A 9,204-nucleotide genomic window follows, 5' to 3' on the forward strand; every position below is an offset into this window, starting at 1 on the left:
GTGGCTTCTTTATTTCATCATGATACAGATAAAAAGCCCAAACTAAAGGCCTCTTGACCCCCTTGCATCTTGCTGCTGGGAGTAGATATAGCAAAGAATTTCTGGATCTCCTTCTGGTGAACCATTATTTCAAACCATGTCTGAAGCACAACTTGGAAGAAGCTGCATTTGATATTGCCAAAAGGATAAGTATGTATTACTACCTCTTTGAAGTTTTGGAAAGCCGTACAAATTGTTCTCCTAAGTCCTAATGATTCAGTTAAGTTTCTTAAATTTCAAAATTGCCAGTCCATCCTATGTGTCCATACAAAATATTTTCACAATACAAAGCAACAGCAATATCTTACTTTAAAAATTCATGGATTCCATGGTATTCTTCCAAGTGAATTGCCTGACTTTGATGTCAAAATATATTTGAGTTGTTTGTATACATCTATAATGATTTCTATAGAGTTTGTGATTTTTTAAATCATAAATAATTTTAACTTATCTGTTGAAATGAGTAATACAGAAAGTAAAGATATTTCTGGTGCATGTCTGAAAAAAGTATATTTAAAAATATTTAGTATTCTGTTTGTGTAATGTCCATAACCTATTTCATTCTCTCCTAGATATAATCCTTTGAATTCGACATTGTTTTATAATATATAGGTTCATTAATAAATGTGTCCTTTCAGATTGCATTCCATATAGAAACAGTTTAAGATTCCTTTAATTCCTAGGTCCTTAAAGAATTTTATTTCTTTAGGATAAAATGACAATGTTATCTTATTTCAAAAGTTTTATAAAGGTTATGCTATGTAAAGGAATTTGTAAAAAGTGAAGATTGAATGATGTCAAACTAACTTTTATTTCTATGAATTACATGTATTCTTACACTTGTATATTTGTAATCAACTTTTTAATAACTGTTTTTAATTTCTTGCATCAGAAGAATGAAAAATATTCAATACTTCACAAATTTTCGTATCATCCTTGTACAAGAGCCATGTAAATCTCTGTATTGTAATTTGGGTAGACGTGCTGCTGAAGCATGTAGTATCCTGGAAATTTAAGTAGTTAATGATGCAATCTTAAGACAGGCATATATCTTTGGTTGCCTATTTGTAAGAAGGAAACCTTATTGTTCCCAAAATTGCAGTTCATCTTATTTCTGTAAAATTCTGTGTATGGTGGAAAAAACATATATTGTTTGTTCAATTGCTCACATTTGCAATTTTTTCAATGACTATTTTAAGTCTTTTTCATTTGAAATTGGATCATACTTTGCAGTCTTTATATCTAGGTCCAAAGATGATGGATTTTCAAGTATTTATTTATTAACTGATTTAGCTTTGTGGAGATAATGGAGTCAAAATAAGCCTTGCTTAAAAGCTACTTCTAAACTTCTGCAGCTTAATATCTCCCAAATGAGGTCTTACTGGCACAAATGTCTTCCTGACCCTTTAACCTTGCTCCATGTAGGAACAGACCAACCAGAATCTTACCCTGACAGCATAGATTTTCTTATTGGAGCAAAACTAATCTGTTACAAGGGATCATAAAGAGACAAACAGTTCAGACAGTACTGTTCAGACTAGAAGGTATTTTTTCAAAATATAATTGTTTATTACACCATAACATTTCAAAAGATGCTAAAGCCAAGAAGGTGAAAAAATTGTTCATATGTATGATTACCTAATGTCTTGGCCTGTCTACCATCCAAGCAGGCAGGAACTTACACCACTGATTTTCTATCACCAAATATATTCCATAGCTCCAAAAGAAGTCCATATGTTTCTCCTCGTTATTAGGCCTTAAATTGGTAATGTTTTAATCACAGTGTTTCCTCTTGCCTCTAGGCTGTATATCTCGGAATGGTAAAGCTTTAGCTCTAATTCTACCAAACACTGAGTAGAGGTAATGGAATAATACTTTAAAACCGTTGCCTCTTGTGGCTCAGTGGTAGAGTGCTTGCCTTGCATGCCTGAGGCCCTGGGTTTGATTCCTCATCACCACATAAGCAGAAAGAAAAAAAAACTGTTGCCTTTGATACCCTTACCACAACAGAACAATGCCAAACATTTTCTAATATTATATATTATTATATATTTTATATTTATATGTGCTGATTTTATATTTCACACAGTGAATCTTATTAGAATTAATTGATAATTTGAAAAATTAATTGATATTTATTCCAATAAATAGATTGGAATATAAATAATCAGGATTAGAATATATATTAGAATATAAAAATTATCAATGCAATGTTTCGGTATAAACTTGTGATAACTTCTAAGTGTTCTTGGTCTTCTGAATTCACATGGTAAAAAAAACAATGTTGTTTGCATCTAATCTATAAGGGATTTTACTTTGCTGCTCTGTTTATTGTTATAACTCGCTGGTCCCAAACTGTTTTTCTCCATGTTTCTGAAGCATTCCTACTGATTATACTCAAATTTTTCTGATATGATGTCTAAAAGCTATTATTCTTCTACAGGATCCACAGGTCTTAGGATCCCAGGTCCCAGTTATCCGCATCATCAGATAACTAAGGCAAGAGTTCTCACCTACGTCCATGCAACATGCCAACAGAAAGTAATTGAAGACCCATCTCAATTTCTCATTTTCTATATTTCAGGGCCCCAATTCCTTGAAATGCAGGAATTATCAGTAAGCAATTGGGAAATGCAAGGCAACTTAAAATGCAAGATGAAATCACAAAATGTGAAAGTACAGTAATTCAAATTTTAATTTTCAGATGACCATCATATATGATTGAACAAGACCACAAATGTCACTAGATCATTTGTAATACCCCTCTCCTAATGATTAATGAATAATTTCATTGCAGCATCAGCAGGCCAAAAAATAGTTCCTGGAACAATAGATCCATATTTGGTCTACCAATGCTAGGAATACTTGACACAGAGGTCAAATATAATTCAGAAAAACATTAATTGAGAAGATCCTTAGTGCTTCAAAACACTGGTACTTCAGTAAAACTTGGTTCTGTAGTATAAAAATGTTGTCATTGTCAAACAAATGATAACCTACATTTAATCTCCTGAAAGTATATTCCTTTTCAAATAAACTTTTAAAAATCACATTTGCCAAATAACACTTTACAAGTAGATGATATTTAGTGACATAAATAGTTTTTCAAGGGTAGGGAGCAAGTTACAATAGAGTTTATTTATTTACCCAGCACTAATGCCAAACAGGTTCATCCATTCATTAAAGTGTACAAATTATAACCCCCATCATTTGTTTTTTCAGTAGGTGACTTCAAAAATTTGTTAAATAGATCAGCCTCCCATATTTCAAACCAAAACATTAGCTAATAAAGTAAATTTCATCACATACTAAGGACATTTTAAAAAATCACAAATAGTTGCCTTATCATATGGTGTTTTGTTTTTCCTATCTGTCTAACATAGTAAGAAATATGACTTTAAGTCTTGAATACGGGTACTCATCAGAGATTTGACAAACATAAAATCTTTCTTCTACTTCTATCATATTCCTCTACAATAGTAAATTTTAGTTTTCTTCTTTTTCCAAAACTTATTGGTAGTAGAAAATATTATCTCATGTAAAATAAAATAACCACAAACCACAGTGCAAAGCCATTTATAAAACTGGTACTTAGGAATACATTCTAAGCATTTTTTAAACTTTCTGGTTGACTACAGTTCATTAAGCTCTTCCAATCATGGGGGCAGTTAAGATCAATGCTAAGGGTTTCGAGCATCTGTTGAGCATTCAGGGAGTGTAACCCATCTTCCTTGACAGCGGCCCGGTATTTTTGGGTCATGGGGGTACCATTGGTTAGGTCGTGCAGATGTTCGGTGGACGTTTTCAGGGAACATGAATTGGGGTTCAATTATAGGCTTGGCTGTCGTTGCCATGGTAGATGTGGGGCCTGTGAACACTGTTGTATTACAGGGGGAACAACGAGTTTTTGTTCTTGGGCAAAGTTGGATATCTCTGCCCAAGGATACAAAATTTTCTGAGGAGAATTCCCAGGCTTGCCTAAACAGCCAAAAGAAGTGATTGGGCAGGCTTCCTGTGACTGATAGTGTGGGGGAGGCGGTTGTACAAGAGTAGCTGGCTGGCCCCCTGGGTCACCTGTTAGTGGAAGTTGTTGGTTATCTGTGTTCTTGCTGGAATTGTTTGCTGTGTCACAAGAAAGATGGGAGTGCTAAAGCAGCTTCGCAATTTTCCTTTTGTTCTGTTTCTTCTTGCAGCGAGATGTTAAACGCTTGCAGAGTTTCCACTTCTTTCCCTGATAGACAGGCTTGAATAGCTATTACAATGGGGTAAAAGATTAGGGGCAGCTCAGAGCCGTCAAGGACTTCCTTTTTATGAAATGCCTGAAGGAGGAGGGTCCACCTGTCTGGATCCCAAATGGCCCCGGAGTCAATCCAGGGATACAATTCATTTACTATTTCCCATATTAATCTAGCTTCCTTTTGTAATACTTTTATCTGCCTACTCTGGAGCAGGGCAACAAATGCTTGTGATTGAGGCTCTCCTGCTGCTGGGGGAAGGTTGCCCATGGAGGCACTAATTTTGCACTAGACCCTCGACCGTCCATCTGCAGAAAGCGATCTAGCCACCCATTGGGCACCATTTGTAGGGCTAGATCTCCAGCAGGAGGTAAGTATGAACGACTCACACAAGGAACACACGTTGGGAGAACAGGCTTATGCAGGTCTTGTTTATTTCTGCACAAGGGGGGGATTATATAGCCCCAGCTTTCCCAACCTCCTGAGTCCTTCCCAGCCAATTACTTAGTGGGGAGTTGATGTAAGGCACTTGTGATGGGCACTGCTTGGTGACAGGCACTGATTGGTCTTCCCGGGCTTGTAGGGAGCATGGACAGCTCATGGCTGGCAAGCTAGGCAGACATGCCTGGGGGTCATGTCTCTATTAGCAGGAAGTGTGCTTCAACTGCTACTCTAGCTGACTCAACCAGATCTGACCGGCTCTACCCACACTACATCTTCATGGTTTTCCTTTTAAAACTCTTTTATTTGGATATGGAATTTATTTTCATGTCTTCATTCAATCTGTTCTGCATTGTAGTGAGCTAAATAGGCTCCGTAAAATCACTTTAGGTAGCAAAAATATTAAGACAATGAATATCAAAAAGTTTGGCCTCCCTCCACTCCTGAAGTAAATATGCTTAGCTAGGGCTTCTAAGAATGAGTTTTCTCGCCTTTTCAATTTGCTCAATTATTTTCTGATCCCAAAACTTTTTGGCTTATTTAATAAGTGAAGTCCTCAATATTTCATGTTAATAAGGATATTACATATTGTAAGCTACTAAAAAATGTGAAATCATTGGTTTCAAGTATCCAATCAGATTTTTTTCTGTTGTTCAGTGCTTCAAGTGCAAAGACATTGTGGAAAGTATTAGAAACAGAAAAGTGTAAACCCAATACCTTCTTTCAATGTTGAGGGCACTTTCTCCCTAAATATTTGGACCCAAATTATCTTTTTCAGAGAATTACTGTTTGGTAATTAAAGTCAATTCACAAATTTTGATGTCTTTTTTTTTAAAGAACTTTGAATTTAAATTCCACTACAACCTTGTTTCACACAGTAAGAGTAGATTTCCTGGGTAAGGACAATTCTCAAGGGAGCCTACAGGATTTATAGAAAGGTTTCTGAGGTTTGTTTAGTGTGAAAATGAGCCATCTTCACCCACATTGCTCCCTCTCAGCAAAGTCTCCATGGATTACTTTGCATGAACGCCTATTTTCCCAGGCAAATTTAAAATTTCATAATAGGCAAAGTTGTTAAAAAATTTGAACAAATAAAAATTTACCTGTTATAATTTTAAAACTTTTGAAATTCTTTTATTAGAACTGCGATTCACCAATCCTAACCCCACCTTTACCATGAAAAACAGTTAACATGTTGTTTTCATGATATAGTGTCCATGAAACTATTATTTTCCAGTGGCTTTGTTATGCGTATATAAAACCAGATAAGCTGATTCTGAGCAAAATGAACTCCAAGATATGAAAACGAGAATATTATTTGCGGTTGTTGTTTTTAATGTGCTATGTGATTTCTGTTTTCTTTGGGGTTTTTCCCCTGTGCTTTATTCCCTGCTGTATTTGATTTTGGTAGCCTGTGTATTGTGTATATATTTACGTTAATTAGAGAAGGGAAGAGGAACAAAAAAATGGTGAGACAAAGGACAAAGGCAAACCAATGCAATAGCAATACTCACAAGACAATATGTTGTAAATATACATTACAACTTGTGAGGAGTGTTGGGGTGAAGGAAAACTGAAGAAAATCAGGGAAGGGGTATCAAGTTTGCGAAGTTATTTATTCATTACCTTAAAATTGCTGTAACCCCACTGTACATCACTTTGACAATAAAATTAAATTTAAAAAATAAGCTGCATGAAATAAAATTTCACTGTATTGGTACAGTAAATATTATTCTTTATGTAGTACCTTTTTAAAAATCAGTACTGTTTGGCGTCTAATTTGAATTAACTATCCTTTTTAATCAGAGGACCATCAACTTGAATGCTATCTGACTAGACAATATTTTCACAATATACTTACCAATATTTTGAAAAAAGAATAAATATAGTACTTTCTCATACTAAAAGCGAAAACAATTTAATTCTATGGAATCCTATGACTTTTAAAAGTAAATAAGTTGTTAAGAAGACAGAATATATGTGTTCTTCAACATTCCAATGGCTAATAACTACTCATTTTCAAATTCAGAAGATTCCATACCTGAGAGATTCAAAACAGTACCGGCTTGCATGTTACGTAATTCTGCAATAGATGCATTTTCCATGGGGTGTTACAGATTGAGAGTCAACAGAAAAATAACCACATTCTGGTTGAGGGTAAAACTATGTACCATAGGTAATAATTCTTCAAGAGTAAGCAATTGTTTATCACAGTAAGCTATTTTTTTTATGACCACCAATCCCAATATTTATGACATAGAGTCATCCTAGTCCAACAGTTTTCAAATTTTAGGGTGCACCTCAAACTTCCCTTAATTCACATCATGAATAGCTTATCTCTATTGTGAAAAAAATACAACTCTGCTAATGTGATGTCATTCATGTTTTGGAAAGAACACCACAATAAACTGGGTTGCATCATTTCCCCCACACTGTTATTCTTGAGATGGGAACACTTGCAAATATTATTTATATTTATACTTTTTTAACTATCTTATAAATTCTGGATGCTAAGGTCAGAAGATTACAGTTCAAAGCCCATCCAGGCAGGAAGATTCCCTAGATTCTTATCGTATAAACTTATCAGCAAAAGTCAGACACAAGTGGCATTGAGGTTGAAGGGGGAGAGCACGAGCCTTGAGCATAAACAGGCTCAGACACAATGTCCAGGCCCAGAGTTCAATCCCTAGGACAAACCAATAAAACAAAAACAAAAATAAAAAGAAACCTCAAAACTAACATTTTTCTCATTGTATACAGTGGCAAATAATTAAGGAAATTGCTTCCTGTGTTACATACAGGTAGAAGAAAGTAGATGTCACATGATTATTCTCTTCATACCATGTTATAACAAAGACTCCAAAAATTGCTCTTATTCTAAATTTATAAATTAATATCATCAATTTTTGGCAACTCTGTCTACACCATTCACATTATCATTTTATACATTAATTATTGGAATTATCTATTAACTAAGTTCTAATTATAACTCTCTTGAAAGAATATTCTAGGCAAATAGAATGCAAAATCATTTGTGAATTTGTCAATTAAACCCTCTACTTAAAAAAGAAATTTTAGCATCCGATAGAATATAAAATTAAAAACAAAATCAAAATATTTATTTTAAATCTAAATTCTATTTTAGCAAGATCTTCAAAATCCTACATTAGACGAACTTTTCTATTTTTCTAGGCTTAAGTTGTTGTAATCCTACATCATTCCTTTGAGATACAACAGAATGATGATTATTTACTTTTTCAAATTTTGGATGGGAATCATGAGTCATTTTGCATCTAGGAATGATCTGTAATGAAGAGAGAATTTAAAACACAAGTGAGGATTAAGTATGAGTTGCATTTCAACAGAAAATTTGACTTCTCAAAACATAGTGACAAAATTAGCCCAAACATCCAGTTATGTATTCCTTTCTGGTTTGTTTTTTTTTATTAAGACAAAATTATACTACCTGGTCCAGGGAAGGTATCACTATGTAATTCCACTCTCTAGTCTCCTGTCTTAATCTCAGTTCTAGAATTCTAGGCTTGTATCATATTGCCCTGCCATAGTTTCTTGGTTTATTTAATCTAGATACAGACTACCAATTCTGAACTTCTCCAGGGATATTATACACCATAGTGACTGTTCAGACTGCTTATCTACTATTTTCAAAGATGTTCTCACACTTGACACAGGATATGAATATTTTCAGATGCACTTGCGGGGTCTCTGATTCATTCCTCCATGGATGCGATCCCTATAATAATGATTAATTGACTCTCTTACTATGTCTGGACAGTACCTACGTAATATTCTCAAACTTTTTTGAAGGAAGTTCACTTGAGGACTTTCTAATATTAAAAATTATCCCTTGATTCGAGTCTTAATCAGGATATATATTCTGTTGTTTTCTAACTTTTCTACACATTCTGAGAGTTGTTTCATTTGTGTATTTGTGTGTGCACATATAAGTGCCTCTGTGTGTTTGTGTATGTTTCTATGTATGCATGCAAAAGCCTCAACCTCTTATTCGGCAATCTTGCTCATAACTGGTATTCCACCACCTGAGCCATTCTTCCAATCCAGCTTTTGGCTGCTTTATTATATGTACTGTTGGAAAGACTGTTCTGCCCAAGCTGGATGCAAACTGAACTTCCCAGACTCCTTTTCATTCTAAGGTTTTATTTCTCCAGGAGTATCAACTTTTAAACTACAAACATTTTTGTGACGGTAATGGCTAAGCTGTAGCCCAGATTTTTAACTCAAGAATTCTTTTTTTTTTTTTTGTTTTGGTGGGGGGGGTCCGGTCATGGGGCCTGAACTCTGGGCTTGGGCGCTGTCCCTCAGCTCTTCATCTCAAGGCTAGCACTCTACCACTTGAGTCACAGCGCCACTTTTGGCTTTTTTCTTTTTTGCTTATGTGGTGCTGAGGAATCGAACCCAGGGCCTCATGCATGCAAGGCAACTGCTCTACCCCTGAGCCACTTTCCCA

General features: G+C 35.0%; 1 pseudogene; it reads right to left on the reverse strand.

Moving 5' to 3' along the window:
* Positions 1-938: 938 nt before the first annotated feature.
* Positions 939-1,035, reverse strand: LOC122102998 (annotated as a pseudogene).
* Between the last annotated feature and the right edge of the window lie 8,169 nt (positions 1,036-9,204).

This window comes from Dipodomys spectabilis, unplaced genomic scaffold (assembly GCF_019054845.1).
Source record: "Dipodomys spectabilis isolate Male_0828 unplaced genomic scaffold, ASM1905484v1 ptg001237l, whole genome shotgun sequence".
Lineage (NCBI taxonomy): Eukaryota > Metazoa > Chordata > Mammalia > Rodentia > Heteromyidae > Dipodomys > Dipodomys spectabilis.